This window comes from Eschrichtius robustus, chromosome 10, assembly GCF_028021215.1.
Source record: "Eschrichtius robustus isolate mEscRob2 chromosome 10, mEscRob2.pri, whole genome shotgun sequence".
Lineage (NCBI taxonomy): Eukaryota > Metazoa > Chordata > Mammalia > Artiodactyla > Eschrichtiidae > Eschrichtius > Eschrichtius robustus.
In genome coordinates this window covers 34,090,958-34,108,970 of record NC_090833.1, presented here as the reverse complement: position 1 = coordinate 34,108,970, position 18,013 = coordinate 34,090,958, and the positions used below count along the sequence as shown (strand labels likewise).

The following is an 18,013-nucleotide window of genomic DNA, read 5'->3' as shown; positions in this document are numbered from 1 at the left end:
TCTCCAAAGAAGACATACAGATGGCCAAGAGGCACATGAAAAGATGCTCAACATCACTAATTATTAGAGAAATGCAAATCAAAACTACAATGAGGTATCACCTCACACCAGTCAGAATGGCCATCATCAAAAAAATCTACAAACCATAAATGCTGGAGAGGGTGTGTAGAAAAGGGAACCCTCTTACACTGTTGGTGGGAATGTAAATTGATACAGCCACTATGGAGAATTGTATGGAGGTTCCTTAAAAAACTAAAAATAGAACTATCATATGACCCAGCAATTCCACTACTGGGCATTTACCCAGAGAAAACCATAATTTAAAAAGATACATGCACCCCAATGTTCATTGCAGCTCTATTTACAATAGCCAGGACATGGAAGCAACCTAAATGTCCATCAACAGAGGAATGGATAAAGAAGATGTGGTACATATATACAATGGAATGTTACTCAGCCATAAAAAGGAATGAAATTTTGTCATTTGCAGAGACGTGGATGGACCTAGAGACTGTCGTACAGAGTGAAGTAAGTCAGAAAGAGAAAAACAAATATCGTATATTAATGCATATATGTGGAATCTAGAAAAATGGTATAGATTATCTTATTTGCAAAGCAGAAATAGAGACACAGACATAGAGAACAAATGTATGGATACCAAGGGGGAAAGGGCAGTGGTGGGATGAATTGGGAGATTGTGATTGACATATATACACTAGTATGTATAAAATAGATAACTAATGAGAACCTACTGTATAGAACAGGGAACTCTACTCAGTGCTCTGTGGTGACCTAAATGGGAAGGAAATCCAAAAAAGAGGGGATATATGTATACATATGGCTGATTCACTTTGCTGTACAGCAGAAACTGACACAGCAGTGCAAAGCAACTACACTCCAATATAAAAAAATATATACAGAACAAAAGTTGGCAGAATTAAAATACACCATCAGAACCCTCCTACACTGTTGGTGGGAATGTCAGTTGGTGCAGCCACTGTGGAAAACAGTATGGCAGTTCCTCAGAAAACTAAAAATAGAATTACCATATGATCCAGCAATCCCATTCCTGGGTATATATCCAGACAAAACTATAACTCAAAAAGATACATGCACTCCAATGTTCATAGCAGCACTATTCACAATAGCCAAGACATGGAAACAACCTAAATGTCCATCGACAGAAGAATGGACACACACACACACACACACACACACACACAATGGAATGTTACTCAGCCATAAAAAACAAAGAAATGATGCTATTTGAAGCAACACGGATGCAACTAGAGGTTATCATACTAAGCGAAGTAAGTCAGGAAGAGAAAGACAAATACCATATGATATCATGTATATGTGGAATCTAAAATATGACACAAATGAAACTATCTATGAAACAAATAGAATCAGGGACATAGAGAATAGACTGGTGATTGCCAAGCGGGGAGGGAGTGGGAGAGGGTTGGGTTGGATAGGGAGTTTGGAATTAGCAGATGCAAACTTGTTTTTATAGAATGGATAAACAACACTGTCCTACTGTATAGCACAGGGAACTATACTCAATATCCTGTGATAAACCATAATGGAAAAGAATATTAAAACGTATGTATATATATATATATATATATATATATGTGTGTGTGTGTGTGTGTGTGTGTGTGTATAACTGAGTCACTTTGCTGTACAGCAGTAATTAACACAACATTGTAATTCAACTATACTTCAATAATAAATAAATAAATAATAAAATAAAATACACCATCACAGTAAACACATCTCTCTCAATAATAATAGATCAAACAAACAAAAATATCAATAAGCATAGGGAATATTTGAACAGCTCAGTTAACAAGCCTAAGGTCATTCAAGGAATAGGGAACCCAGGAATAGGAGAAAACATTCTTTGTTAGCACACATGGAACATCTATAAGTATTGACCAGGCGCTAACCCATAAAACAAGCCTCAAAAGATTGGTGTCAGACCATAAACTCTGATCATGCACTTAAGTTAACAACAACAACAACAACAACAAAAATAACTAAAGATAAAAAAAAGAAAACTAAAGAACGCTACATGTTTGGAAAATTTAAAACAATTCTAAACAACTCAAAGAAGAAGTCTTAATAGAAATAGTAAGATATTTAAGATCAAACTATAAATAAAATATGGCATATCAAACCTGAGGGATAGAGCTAAAGTGCTATTTAGAGGGAAAATTATAGCCTTAATATTTACCTTAAAAAGAACATTTTCAAAATTAATTAGCTAAGCAATCTAACATAAGAAATTAGAACTCATAACAATAATAAATCCAAAGAAAGAAGAAGATAATAAAGATAAGAGAAAGAATTAATAAAGTATAAAAATACAATATAGAGATATCAATAAAGTAAAATCTGTATTTTTGAAAAGCTTAATAAAATAGACAAACTTCTGATGAGATTAATCAAAAGGGAAAGAGATTGAGAGAGAAGGCTCAAATAAATACAATTAATTATGGAAAAAGAGAACATAAACATAGATGCAGCACATCTTGCCATTGTACACCAGAAGATATGTGCAAGAATTTTCACAACAGTGTGTTCATAATTGTAAATAACTGAAAAAAAACCCACAAATGTCTATCAACATCAGAGTGCATAAATAGTGGTCTTTCATACAATGCAATACTACTTGGAAGTGAAAATGAATGTACTACAGCTACAAACATCAACATGGGTGAATCTCAAAAACAAAATATTGAACATAAAAAAAGTCACAGAGGAATATATGCCTTATTATTTCAGTCATAGAAAGTGTTAAATGGATGAAACTAAACAATACCTTTCTTGTTTAGGGATCTATACATACAGGAGTGATATTAGAAATATTTGCTGACTATTCAGCCAGGCACCAACCGATCAGAGTGGACGCCCAGCCAACCAAAACGGACACCAGCTGTAAACAATGGGAAATACTGTACCTGAGCAACTGGCTGAATGTCAGTCCTCTATACCACCACGGTGTAACTAAAGAAATACATGGGGATGATTAGCACAAAATTATGTTAGTGATTATCCTGGATGGGGAGGAATTAGGAAGCAAAAGGGGAGAGGAACCTAAGGGGTCTATGACAATATTCTGATCTCTTAAGCTGGGTGGTGGCTTCAAGGATGCTCATTTGATGATGATGATGATGTGTATTGCATCAATTCCTTCTTTTATATGGATGATATATTTCACCAAAAACTTTTTTTAAAGATCACTGGACTTGGATTCAGAAGTCTTAGATCCACATCTATATAAATTTCTTACTAACTGAAGCTCAGAGAGATTGTGATCTAACCACCTATGGTAACAGCCTCAAAACTAGCCTCCTGACTTCTAGTCGAGTGCTCATTCCTCTACACCCAGTTCCATGGCAGAGCTTCCTTTAAGTTCCATTCTTTTGAGCGTGAATTGTTTGTTAAATGTTACACGTAAAAGCTGTTGAACCCAGGGTTGTCAGGATATGCAACTCCAGGGTCACCATGCACACAGTAAGATACTGTCAGCACACATCTTAGATGTCTGCTTTCACCCCCAGAACGTCCCCTTCACAGCACCCTGACATCCAGGCCAACTAACCATGCCTCTGACATAGCCAAGAAGGAGCAGAGTAGGGAGACTCTCGTCTACAATGGGTTCTTGAGTCAGCATGTCCACCCCATTCCTTCCACCCTTTGCCATTAGACAAACAGCAAAACCAAGAAAGGAGAAAGGACCTACTCAAGATTACCCACCAGGTCAGGGGCAGTACAGAACTCTGAGCTGCCTGCACTAGGCTGGCGGCAGTGGGGCCCATCCACCAACCTTCCATGGAAGAAACCCAGGTAATTAGTACTGATGCTAGTGCCCCACTCTGGAGTTCCTGATACCTCTTCTTGGATCTAGGCCCTTTCAAAAGGAGCATTTCAAATAGGAGCCATCAACACTTACAGAAGGTGGGTCTTAATCCATAGAGGATCATTAGCTTCACCCAAGTGATGGGACATCCATCAGCACCTCCCATTCTTCCACGAATTATGTATCTACTAATTATCTGGGATTAAGAATTGACACGGAGCGACATGGTCATTAACCACATATTTGCATGGCTCATTCATGTTAGTGGGGCTGCTCAGTCTCACCGAGTCTAATAGGACATGCCCACAATGCTGCACAACACATTTACATCTGCTCGGCTGTCAGCAGCCAATAAAGGACGGCAGGATGTGCTTACTTGCAAAGGGACTTGGCTCTTGGCAAAAGCTTTTTGCAGGCAAGCTGGATGTCTTGGCTTTCTGGCAGTGAGGCTTAACTCAGAGCACGCATTCAATATTCGTTAGCTCAAGCACTGTAGCAAGCACAGCACTGACTCCAGGAAATTTTACAAAGGTGAAGGAGACGCTGTTCCTACTACCTCGGAGGTTTACCACCAGTCAAGGAAACACATGTAAGCAGAGAGAGCTAAGGGCCCTGAGAGAGGGAAAAGCAGCATGCCATGGGAATGCAAGCCCAGGAGAGATCTGTTTGGCCTGAGAAATCAAGGGAGGCCTCGCAGAGATGGCATTTGCAGCATAGGGACAGATAGAGAGAGGAATTCCAGGCTGAAGGAACTACAAAAGCAAGGGCACAGAGATGTGCAAGGAGAACGGGGCATGACCTAGTGTAGATGGCACACATGCCATAGACGGGAAGGAAATGCCCTGGGTCATACCACAGAGAACACTGAATGTACTGCCAAGGTTTGGAAATGTTTCTGCTGGTTATGAGGAACATGGAAGGAATTTTGTTTTGGTGTGTAGGTGGGTGGGAGGGTGTTAGTAAACTTTTTATTGAAGGATAGCATACATATAGAAAAGTGCAAACATTTTCACAAACTGACCACACCTATGTAAATAACACCCAGCTAAAGAAAGAAATCATTACTAAAAACTCCAGAAATCCCTTTTGGACCCCTTTCAGGAACTACCCAATCACAAGAGAAAGCACTATCCTGATTTTAACACCATAAATTATTTTCCCCTATTTTCTTGCATTTGGCTTCTTTCACTCAAAGCAATGTTTTCAAGACTCATCCATGTTGCTATACATAAAAGTAGTTTGTTAGTTATCTTTATGCTAATATCCCGTTGTATGAAGGTATCACAATTATTAATGGGCATCATTTAGTTTCCAGTTTGGGGCTATAAACTTTCTTGCACATGACTTTTGGTGCTTTTATGGGTGCTTTTATCCATCTGTTGTGTACATATCTAGGAGTGGAATTGTTGGGTCATAGGGTATGCGTATATCTACTTGAATAGACAGTGCTAGTTTTCTAAAGTTGTTTTGTCCATTTACAGACCCACCAAACATAGAGTGTGGTGCTTAGAAAAGAGGGAGCTGGGACAAAGGGACCAGCCACGAGGCCACGCAATAAAGCCCAGGAAAGAGATAATGAAATCAGTGGCAACAGAACTGGAATAAAAAAGGCTGATAAAAAGAGGCACTGTAGGGCGGAACACGTAGGCTGTGGACACAAGGGAGAAGTGGTATTGAGAGGGAGGTGGAGGAAGGTTCGTGTATGCGGTGGCTGGCTCGGTGAGGGTTGTCAGGTTTGAAGGCAGGAGAAAATATCTTAGTTTGGGACACATCGAGTTTGAGATGTAGGACAGACGATATGAAGATGTCCAATAAATTGCTGGTTACGTGGGTCTGTTCGCTAAGGGATGAGGTCAAGGCTGGAGACACAGCATTAGCATTTATCATCACAGAGGCAGGGGTTGAAGCCAGGGGTGTGGCTGAGGTTTCCCAGGGGGGTTGTGTGGAATCAAGGAGAGGAGGGCTGAAGACCAGCCGCCCACCTTGACGGGATGAGCAGAGGAAGAGGAACGAGAGACAACATTGCTTCCCTCTGAAACGCTGGCAGGGGCTGTGAGGCGTGAGTCAGGCCCTTGGAGCCCAAGCAGCAGCCTGGGGTCCATCTCACCAGCCACGTTTTCTACTCAATGAACTTGCATCACTAACCTCAAAGCTGCATTGCAAAATCTGCATCAGACTGCATACCTCTGGCAGTATCCTAGGGACAATGGGCACCAGAGACTCATAGCATCTTGGGGGCTGGGAGTCCTCTTCCCCACCTCCACACATCTCTGCCAAGATGGTATCCAGCACCCCAGGCAGGGAACTCAAACTCCCCATGGCGTCCCATTCCACTGTTGAGCAAGTGAGGCTACAAGAAAACCTTTCCTTACAAATGCAGTCTCACGATGTTGGAAGTCAAAGGAAGAGAAAAAAGCGACCCTCCAACGGTGATGACCCTGGATAGAGTAAGATGCAAGGGCTCTGCATTCTGGAAAATCTGTTTCTACTAACTTAGCCACGAGCATCTTCCTGTTAGGGTCATGGCACTTGACCCCTCACAGGAAGCGGCAGTGATTTCACTACCGTTCGCACCCTGGCTGGGGACGTGCTCATCTGCTGCAGGCGTTCCTCTGGCTTCATCAAGCAGTGAGTCCTGCCCTGGAATGTGGCCAGGCTCTCAGGACTGAGGCAGTGCATGCCACGGCACAGATCCACCAGGCTGGACACGCGGAAAGAACGAGCAGCGGCTGGCTGAGAGCGAGCCCACTGCTAGTAAGGCGGGCACGATGCCATGCGATTCAATGCCTTTTTCTAAATATTTACCTGCACCCGCCCTTTGTGGATCTCTGGAGAAGAAGAAGGAAGACAGATATGATTAAGAAATGGCTCGCCCCCACTCCCCGCCTTGGGGAGATTTGTGGAAGAAACGGGCATACAAGAAGGAAAGGTAGTCGCTGAAACTTTTTTTTTTTTTTGGCTTTGTTTTTAGCAATTTCCAAAACACCCACCTACGTAGCCTCTTCATGATCTGAAATATGGGGGTTTGATATCTGGGAAAAGCATCAGAGGAAAACTGCCCTTGAGCCTCAATAGAAAGGGTCTCATCAGCCACTATTAACAATTGACATAGCATGAAACTCCAAAGTGTTAATCCTTGGATACGTGTTTGCCAACTGAAAAGACATACATCACGTTCTCCGGACTACAAGCCATCCATTCCATTAGACCTCAGATTGAGGATTCTTAGGAATTTTCCAAAATTTGCAGACTTTGGAAGTAGTTAGCTTCTTTCCAAGATGACAGAACAAAATTAACTTTCTGGTTCTACAGAATCCTTTTTCTTTCCCTTTGCTTTACCACTCATCTTGCCTATTATTGTACACTGACACCCTCTATTTTCTCAAGACAATTCCCATTATCTTCATCCTATTACTTTTGACCCCCTATGGTCATGAGACTTGCCCAATCCATAGGCATGGAATCCCACCAAGCACAGCATATGACCGGTAAACAAGGTATGCGAATAGCCCATGGTCGTGGGATGCACAGCTTGATATCACATAATGCACCTGGAGGCGGCCAGCCTCACAGAATGCTGAAATGCCCTTCTAAAGGCACAACCAATGTACTAGGCACTCTGTAAGAATAGAGTGCCATTCTTCAGGATGCAGTGCATTTGTTAAATCAGAGACCCCCTATAGGTGTGTGTGCCCCAGCAGGAAGGATGGATGGCCTGGGAACCAAGGGGTGGAAGCAGCAGTGGCCCCACTAACCGTCAGTCCCAATGTCCACTGTATAACTCTGTGCTTCCCATCTCTGCACCTCTGGCCTCTGCAGGGTCACACCTGCTCAATCTCATATGAATCTACCAGTATGGGAATATACACTATGGCTTATCAGTTGGACTTCTTGACTGGAACTTACTTGTTTTATAGAAAATTGGTTGATTTTCTCAACTTCTTGATTGTTGTGGTGGTTTCACTGGTATATGTATACGTCAAAACTCATCAAATTGTACATTTTAAACAACTGTACCTCAGTAAAGCTGTAAAAAAATAGAAAATTTGAATAGTTACATGAAATGCCTGATCTCAAATGAAAAAAAAATACTGAGATTTCAATAGAGAGTTTGGTAGAAATATAAAAAGTAGATAGAAAAATCAAGAAATCCTTCATAGAAGAAGTCACCATAGGCATGATTCAAAATTAATAAAGTATATTTTCATATATAACTCCAACTGCTCTCTTTAAAAGTTGGAATAGCTTAAAGAGAAGGCCTCTCCTACTCTTCAAACCAGGATGGGTTTGAATGTGCAGGTTGGGGCAGGGCTTTAGGAGAGGGGAATTGCTCTGTGTAATAAAGGAGAAGCATTATAATGCTGGGGAAAGGGGAGGCGCCTGGGAGAGAGGAGAGAGGAACCAGGACCAGCAGGGTGGGACACTGCAGGGGTGAATGAAGGAGAGTTGAAAGCCTTTAGGTGCACAGCAACACAAAAGGGACTTTGGGAGAAAAGGAATTGATCAGAGAGGACTTTTAAGTTGTTTACCATGGTGTATGCCATGGGCCTCTCTCCCTTGGGTCACTCCCACACTATCTTTTAAAAAGGCTGCATTGCTTACTAATTCTTTTATATGAAAATGGATTTTTCTGGAAATGTTGAAGGGGACAGGGATGAGTTGTATGTCTGTGTTGATGCAAGGCAAAAACAGATTATGCAGAGAAGCTGGAGTTAAAGACTTCAGCGTAAATCCCTGGAAATGAACAAAAAATTACAGGAGAACTTCAGAGTTTCAAAAGCTGTGGAACTGGTGAGATTCAAGTTGAGATCTCCCAGGGGTAAAGAAGGACCCAGTTAATATCTAGGTTTTAGGCGGAAGAAACAGGAAATAGCATAAGATATATATGTGATATGATGAAAAGATGGAGTAGAGAATAAAAAAGGCCCAGAGAAGGGTAGAGGGATTTAGAAAGCGTCGAGGGACCTGCTAGGCTTAGAGGCTATAGTTCACCTACACTCTTTGTCCCCCCAGCCCCCCAACCACCACCCTAGAGAAACTGAAGATGAGCCCCCAGCAGTAACTGAGTTTTTTTTCCTGTCCCTCTTCCCAGTTTTCTAAATTAAGTTATGTTGGCCCAGAGAGACAACTGAGATGGGAACTCTGAGGAAAGAAGAGAATATCATCTTTGTGGGCAGGGAGGGGCTAAAGTATAGCGTCTAGGGCCTTTATCCAATATCCACAGACCATCTGTTTGGTGTTGTAGTGGGGTCTGGGAAAAAAACCCAATCACGCAATTCAGGGGCCATGGATTGGATTATTAAGAGAGTTCAGAAAAACTGAAGAAGGAGTCCTCAACACTGGTTCATCAGTCATTCCCCAGCCCCACCCCCCATCCAGGTGTCTTGGCCAAGCCTTTCCTCTGTGTTAGGGCTGATCTGAATAGCAATGCTGAGACTCTGAAGTTTCTAATCAGATGCTGGAGCCCCAGTGCTGTCCTCATGGAGCAGAACCTCACCTTCTGGAGCAAATCCTATCTGAGATTTTGTCCCCTTCCTCAGGAGAGGTCAATCTACTAACTGAAGAAAATCAACTGTGGATCCCACACAGAAGACCTTTCCGTAAGGTTTTCAAGAAAATAAAAAATATTTTTATCCACTTTATAAATGAATAAAAGAGAAGTAAATTAGAACTCTGTTAATGCAAAGTAGAAAGATTTATTTGTGAATTATGATCTGCCTAAAGAGAGGAGAATAAAAATTGAGGCCAAGCCCCTCATTCCTTTTTTGTTTTGCAGCATCAATGCAGGGAAGAAGAGGAACAAAGAGGGAGCATTTGGTAGGTAAGGTTCTGCCTATTCAGTCCAGAGCTCTCAAGGGTTAACCTTAATCTCTCCTTTCCGTAAGACCCAGGTCCACATCCACAGTCTCTAAGGATGTCAGCTGCTAGAGCTCATCCCTCTTAGAAAACAAAGCTCTCAGCAGGGAGAGTCATAGGAAGGAGTCAGAACCAAGAACACTTCTCCAGTTCCCTGCTAGGTCCATCCATGGGAATGGAAGAATGGTGGAATGGGCCTGTGGGTCTTGCCCACTAGGTGGCAGTGTGAGACACAGTGGAAAGGATATCTGGAGGCAGACCTTTTGGGTCCTGATTTGGGACAAATTGTTTAATTTTCCTAAGGCTCAGATTCCTCCTTGAGATACACCTAACCTTCATCCCTCACAGCGTGGTTATGAGGATCAGATGGGATAAAGTGTAAAATGCTATTCCATACTTGAGCCTGTCTATTGTTGTCACTGTTTGACCTTGTGTACTAATGCTTGGGGCTTTTGGAGTCTAGTCTCCCAAGAGCCTCCCCCAGAGGACAGTTTTGCTCAGCCTCCTATAAGATCCTTTGCTCCTACCTTCACCGCATGTAACCAAGTCTCCTGCTTTCCCAGCTTGGAGAGTTTGCCAGAAAGGAGCACACGTGACATGGGACCTGTTTGCTCTTTGGAAAAGCAGGTATTGATGAAGCTCTTCTCCTTCTTTCCTTCCCCCTCTTCCTAGTACAGCCTCTGTGACTGCAGGGCCCCCGTACAGCCGAGGTTGACATGAGAGGGCAATCTTATAGGGAAGGGAATTTGAAAGAAGCACCCTTCTTGAAGAAAAAAAGAAGCATCTTGAAGTCAGTGACGTAGGGAACGTGACTCCTGCCAGGCTTGCTGGGCCCTCCTAGCCTCATTCTGCTCCCAGCTGCAGCTTGTACATCCTGTCTTTTGCAGCCATCTGGGCAAGCTTCTTGATGATAACACTTTGCGGCAAGATCCCTGCTGGGAGGATCATGATAGAGTGACTGTAGAAGCTGATCTTCTGATGTCTGGGGAGGTTGAGGAAGCTGCTGCTTCCTCTGTGTCCCTTTGCCTTCCACAGCTCCTCCGCCTGAGCCCTCCCCTCCCTCAGAGGCCTGTCTCTGGGGGACTTGGCAAGCAGGTGCACTGAGGAGGTAGCTTCTCTTCCTCAGCCCTGATCTCCAGGAGCTCCAGGAGATACAAGTCACAAAAAGAGTGCATTTCCAAATTATGGAGCAGGGGGAAAAGGAGGAGGGACACTTCCCAAGCAACTGAGGGAGACTACCAATGAAATCTTCTGGAACTACTTTTTTTTTTTTTTTACTTTATTAAAATACTGAGTTTATTTCACATGTATATTTTTGTCTCCCCACCATTTCCATTTGTCTGACCACCACTACTACTATGTCCTATCATAACATTCTAGACATACTTAAAACCAAGCAAAGGGTGGAGTTCCATCTTTTAAAACTAAACATGCATTTTGGACAACACATTCTTGGCAATGGAACCTGGACAATATTTATCAGACATGGTAGGGAAAGTTCTCACTCTTCATTATAAAAAGGACAGCCAGATATCAACTATTTTCTTTCTATCTATCTATCTATCTATCTATCTATCTATCTATCTATCTATCTGTCTATCTATGGCTGCGTTGGGTCTTTGTTGCTGTGCGCGGGCTTTCTCTAGTTGCTGTGAGCATGGGCTACTCTTCATTGCGGTGTGTGCATTTCTCACTGTGATGGCTTCTCTTGTTGCGGAGCATGGGCTCTAGGCGCACGGGCTTCAGTAGTTGTGGCACGCAGGCTCAGTAGTTATGGCTTGCGGGCTCTAGAGCACAGGCTCAATAGTTGTGGTGCACGGGCTCAGTTGCTCCACAGCATGTGGGATCTTCCCAGACCAGGGCTCGAACCCGTGTCCCCTGCATTAGCAGGCAGATTCTTAATCACTGTACCACCAGGGAAGTCCTTAAACTATTTTCTTAAAGAGACTTCCTCCACTGCCAGAGATCTTGAATAGCCATCCGGAAACAATTCTTCACATAACTGATGAACTTGGCTTCCACTTTGGGAAGGGAACCACCTTTTTCTATACTTGCTTGCATTTTTCCTTTAATGTCTTCTACAGAGCTAGGTCCTTTCCGTGTTTTAGCAGTCTTTTCCTGTTTTTTGAAGGATTCTTGAGCTTTTGATCTTGGTGTTGATGGTTTTGAGTCTTTTCCATTCTGGTTTGATTTTTGTGCATTTTTGGCTGGAGTATCTTGTACAGATTTCTTTACTGGAGCTTTTTCTTCAGCTTCCTCATCATCAAAGTCATCATCATAGTCATCTGCATCATCATCGTCATCTTCATCAGCAGCAAGTTTTACTTTTTTCTGTGGAAACTTGCTACCACTTCCAGGGGCAGAACACTTTCCAGATATACTTAGGAGAGTCACATCCTCCTCCTCTTCATCCTCTGACTCTGCATCTTCCTCCACAGCTACTAAGTGCTGTCCACTAATAATGCACAGGCCCTGAACCACACTTCAACCGTCAGACCACAGGTGGTGTTATTTCAAAGCCCCCAAGGGAAACCATTGGCTGTACAGACATTTTTGAAGTTGCCAGTGTTACTTAAATTGGACTGCCTTCATAATTCATCGCCTCTGCTCCAACAATGTGCAATTCATCCTTTGCGCCAGCCCCTTAACTGAGCGTTCTTAAAGATAACTGGTACTCATTTTCATCATTATCCACTTCAAAGTGATAATCTTTGTCAGCCTTTAGTTCACAACCAAAAAGATAGTTCTGGGGCCTCAGGGGGCTCATGTCCATGTCCATTGAATCTTCCACGGGTTGGTGGCATGCACTTAGGTGGGAGAGAAGGCGGACGGAGATAAACGACTACTGTTCCGGAGAACAGCCGCGAAGGATGGAATCACACCAGGGATGGGACTACTTTAGTCTCTTGCAGACACACAGGACACCACAGGCTCCCAAGCCTTGTGGAGCATCATAGACAAACCAGAGCAGCTGCAGTCCTCGGCAGTTCCCAAACCCCAAAACTTGAGGGGACTCTTTGCAGCAGAAGTGGAGCCAGCTCTTCCAGGGTGCCCCTCTCTGCATAGTGAGTCCCTGGGGCTACTGTCCTGGTCTTGGGTGGCTGACCCCCACTAGCGTCTCCCTTTGCCTTATTCAGTGGATTCCCTAATGGGCCCAGTCCATATTCAGGCTAAAATATCCCCACTGCAGCCCCAGCCCCAGCCCCCTCTGATCTTGAACCCTGCCCCAATCCCAGCCCCTAACTCAGGCCCACCTTCAACCTCTCTCCCATTCTGTCACCCCAGATAGGGCCTGTGGAGTGTCCTTCTCTGAACCCAAGGATGAAGTACAGTCTCTCATCCCAAAAGAAATTCAACCCCAAGACTGGCACTTATTCCAGAAGCAGCTGGAACTCTTTCGGGTCCAAAGAGCTCAGGAAACCTTTCATCCTCTAGCTCCCAATATTCCTCAGTGCAACATGGCCTCTCTGTCCTAAGTACCAGGCACCATCCTTGCTAGAGAATTTCCTATTATCAATGAGATCTGGCGGCAGCTGGAGCACCACCTTTGAAAGAGCTTCATCCAACACTGGGCCCACCTGGCACAGATACAGCCTCAGGGCAAACTAGCAGGGAATTCTTGGCCAAAGGGCAAACATGAACCTTCACAGACCTCTGTGGTAGGGGCCAAAGTAGCAAGGAAGAATCTAGGCCACATGACGTTGAGGCAATCAGGAAATTTCCATGTGAAGGGACAGGCAAAGTGACCCACAAAGAGTCTGGTGCATAGCCTGAGGAAGAGCCCCCAAATAACCCAGGTATTTAGAAAGCTATCCTGTGAGGAGTCTAGGGTCTGACTCTGAGGAGACAGAAAGTGACCTGGTATGTCACTCAGGGAGCTCAACAGAGAACCTAGACCAGAGGCAACTGGAAAACACCCTAAAGATTCATTTGGACAAGAACTTGGGTAGATGTCTCCAGCAGGAGCCCTGTAGGAGTGTGTGGTTCATGGCTTGTTGCCACCTATACACTGCCCCCTCCTGGGGAGTCTTATGGCCACTTGGAAACTGGAAATTCGGCACCTTCAATGAATCAGGAACACTGCCTGAATACCTTTTGGAAGCTTTCCTTCCTTGATCTAGGCATTAGACAAGCACTAGAAGCCCAGATTATACGGTTTGGGGTACAGCAAAGGTAGAGCTTACCTCTCAAGCTCCTTGAATCCATAAAACCGTTTAGCTGGTAGAGACTCAATCATGGCCCCTTCCTTAGTCCACCTTCCTCTCTCAGCCACCCATGTTTCAGGGACGGCTAAACCAAGGTTGCTTAGCTCTTTGAAAGAAACCCTTAGGCAGGTCAGGAGATAAGCTGATCACAAAAGTTCAGTCCCCATCTTGGATAGTCCTCTCTCGGTTCCTCAGCTGTAAACAAGGAAGGCCAGACAGCCCTGAAATGTTGGTTATCGTTCACACAGGACCTTCAGTCTGAGGAGACCAGACAAACTTTTTAGCTCCTCACACCCATCATCATGGACAAACTGTGGCAGAGTGAGAATGTATGGGGGACAAAAGAGGCAGTCCAGAGTCACTCCAAGTCAAACAATGGCAGGACATGACCCAAGGGGTGAGAGTGGAGTCATGTCCCAACAGCCTCCAGTCACAGAGGAGCAGTACCCCAGAGGCAGAGACCACGGAGGAGAGGGTCTGGAGGCGAGCATCTCCTTTCCACTTTAGGAAAAGGATGTTGGAGATTAATTTAGGGATTCCTTCAAAGGCCAAAAAGTCCAGGGAAGAAGTTCAAGACGACTGCAGCTCCTGAGCCACAACTGGAAGATGTTTTGAGAGCCTGTGAGCTGGAAGATGCACAGAAACTAAATGGCTGTCTGAGCGGTCAAGGGGTCCAGTGACCAAGGAATCTCCCTCCCCGCCCTGAGGAGTATTGGTTGCCCAAAATCTGCAATGGCCAAGCCTTAAAGAGCAGCTTGCTCATGGACTGAGGCTCATACTGGAGGTAGAGATGCAGAGCCAGCCTCAGGATTTTCCCATTGAAGTGCTCCTTGCCTCAGAGAGTCCGCCTACTCCATTTCCTTAAATCTATAAATCAATTTGAGGAGAGTTGACATCTTAATAATACCATGCCCTTCAATTCACAACACTGTAGATCTCTCCATGTACTTAGACCTTCTTCAATTTCCCTTGGCAATGTTAATTTTCCTTGTACAGCTACTACACATATCTTGATAAATTTTATCCCTATTTCATATTTTTACATGAATGCTATTTTTAAGTTTCCAATTGTTCATTGCTAATATATAGAGATAAAATTTTTGTTTTTTGACCTTATATTCCATACCTTTGTTAAACTTATTAGTTCCAGTGGCTTTTTCTGTTGACTCTTGAGGATTTTCTACATAGACATGTCATCTGTAAATAAGGAAAATTATATGTCTCCCTTTCCAGTCCATGTGCTTTTTATTTTTCTTGCCTTACTGCATTAGCTAGTACCTCCAGTACAATATTGAATAGAAGTGGTATGTGTAGACATCCTTGTCTTGTTCTTGATCTTAGGTTGGAAAGTATTCAGTCTTTCATCACTAAATATGATGCTGGCTGTAGGTTTTTTTGTAGATGGCCTTTATCAGATTGAGGAAGTTCCCTTTTATTCCTGGTTTTCTGAGTTTTTTTTTTTTTTTTTTACCAGGAATGGGTATTATATTTGGTCAAATGCTTTCTCAGCATCTACTGAAATGAACATAGTGTTTTTCTTTTTCAGTTTGTAAATATGGTGAATTACGTTGATTTATTTAATGTGAAACCAACTCCACATTCCTGGGATAAATCATACTTGGTCATGATATATTATCCTTTAATATGTTGTTGGATTAAACTTCCTAAAATTTTCTTTAGAATTTTTGCAAATAAGAGATATTGGTCTGTAGTTTTCTTTCTTGTAATATTTTTGTCTGGTTTTGGTATCATGGTAATGTTGCATTCATAAAATGAGTTGGAAAGTATTCCCTCCTTTTCAATATTTTAAGAGTTTATTTAGAATTCTTTTTTCTTCCTTGTTTGATAGAATTCACCAGGGAAGTCATCTGCACCTGAAGTTTTCTGTGAGAGAAGGTTTTTAACTACAATTCCAATTTCTTTAATAAAAGCTCTTCAAGTTATTTATTTCTTCTTCAGTGACTTCTCGTAATTTGTATATTCATATTTTTTATTCATTTCATCTAAGTTTTTAAAATTTATTGACACAAAGTTGTTCATAATATTCCTTTTAAATATCAGTATAATTAATAGAGGTGTCACCTCTCTTTCCTGATACTGTTAATTGGTTTTTTCTTTTTTTCTAATCAGTCTGGCCAGAAGTTTATCAAGTTAATCTGAAATAACCAGCTTTTGGTTTTACTGATTTAGTTAAAATTTTCTGTTTCATTGATTCCTGCTTTCGGTTTAATTTGCTCTTTTTGCTGCAATTTATTGGGATTTTAGCAAGCAACAGAAACAAATGCATGGGTTCACTCCATGTTTATCCAGAAATCAGAGATGTGATTTGAGGGGAACTCAGTCACCCCTCAGTTCCCTGGTCAACTCAGTTTTAGTTCCACTTCATGGCTCTTCCATTTGAATTTATGGAATAGCCATTTGTAGATTCTCCTAGGCCGGAAACCCTAGCGTTATTAGTGTTTAAGAATGTTGGTTCTGGGACTTCCCTGGTGGCGCAGTGGATGAGACTCCATGCTCCCAATGCAGAGGGCCCGGGTTCAATCCCTGTCAGGGAACTAGATCCCACATGCATGCCGCAACTAACAGTTCGCATGCCACAACTAAGGAGCCTGCGAGCTGCAACTAAGGAGCCTGCCTGAAGCAACGAAGACCCAGCACAACCAATAAATAATTTTTTTTTAAGTTTCAAAATATAAAAAAAATGTTGGTTCTGCAGTTTGACAGACTCAGGATTTACATCCTAAGTCTTCCCCCTTTCTAACCATGAGACCTTGTAGAGTAATTTAATGTCCTTGATCCTCAGCTTCTCAACTGTACAATGGAAATAACAGTATCTTTCCTCATAATGAGATAATCCATGTTAATTAAAACTCTTAGCTCCGTACCTAACCTGAAGTGCTTAATAAATGTTAGCTATTATTTATTACTATTTTTTCATGACTTTCATCACAAAAATCCATCCTGCCCTAAAACCCCTTTATCATTTAAGGATTTTGTCATGTTAACCCCTCCTGTTATATAAACTCACTTTCCACTGCTCCTCTCAAGAGTGTGGTAGCTAAATGTATAAGCTAGCTTTTGTTTTATAGCAAATCATCCCAAAATTAGTGGCTTAAAATAAACATTTTTTTCCCCTCATGATTCTTTGTGTTGGCTGGGCCATCTAGGTCAACTCAGATACAGCTGGATGATACAGGATGGCTTCACTTATAGGTCTGGTGACTGGTTCAGTGTCAGCTGAGACTCAGCCATGATCTCGAGCAGGCTAACTCAGGCTTGTTTGTGTGGTAGTAGGATTCCCAAGAGGAAAAGAGAGGGCAAGCTCTGATGACCAAGCTCCTCCCACCTGAGGACCCAGCGGATATTTTGTGCATGGCTTCACTAATCAATCCATTTTATGTCACTTGATTTCTCCTTGCCTTGTCATTTGTGAGCACTGCTTACTCGTGTTGTCCTCCTAGATTGAAGGTATCTTTGAATGTGACCTTTTATCTTGGCAAAGATAGGATATTGGGCAAAGAACTAAGGAAGAGAAATCTCCAGCTCCGATATGAGGGGGTCCCTGACCTGAAGTCCCTGAGGTCCCTGGATAACCAGCCTAACCCCTCTGGGACTCGGTCCTGCCTTGACTCTGCCAGTTCTCTGAACTCTACTCCTCCCCAACCCAGGCAGAGCCTGAGCCTCCAACCTGTTGACAGCCCTACTCCACCACCAACGCAGGCTCAGCTCTGCCACCTGCGACCGTGCCAGCCTGCGCTTCTTCCTAGTCTGCCCCACTTCCATCTCAGCACAGTCCCCTGACCCAGTGGGAATAGCCGATCCCCAGCTCTGAGCCTCTCCTTTCCTGCTGACTGAGCTCAGAGTTCCCATTGTGACGGTGGGTAAGGGCCAGCCCTGGGGATCCAGGGAGAGCAATCCCCAGCAGTCAAATGGCCTGTGAGCTCACTAAATGCAAGCAGACAGAGAACCAGTGGGAGGAGCTGACGAGTGAAATGATCCTGCAAGCAGAGACCCATCCCTTTGTCTGGCCTGGACGAACTGCACAGGTTTGGTGAGTATGGAGCTAAGGCGCTCGCAGCAGCTCAGC

At 43.2% G+C, this 18,013-nt stretch overlaps 1 pseudogene; it reads right to left on the bottom strand.

Moving 5' to 3' along the window:
- Positions 1 to 11,594: 11,594 nt before the first annotated feature.
- Positions 11,595 to 12,878, bottom strand: LOC137770198 (nucleophosmin pseudogene; annotated as a pseudogene).
- Positions 12,879 to 18,013: the final 5,135 nt, after the last annotated feature.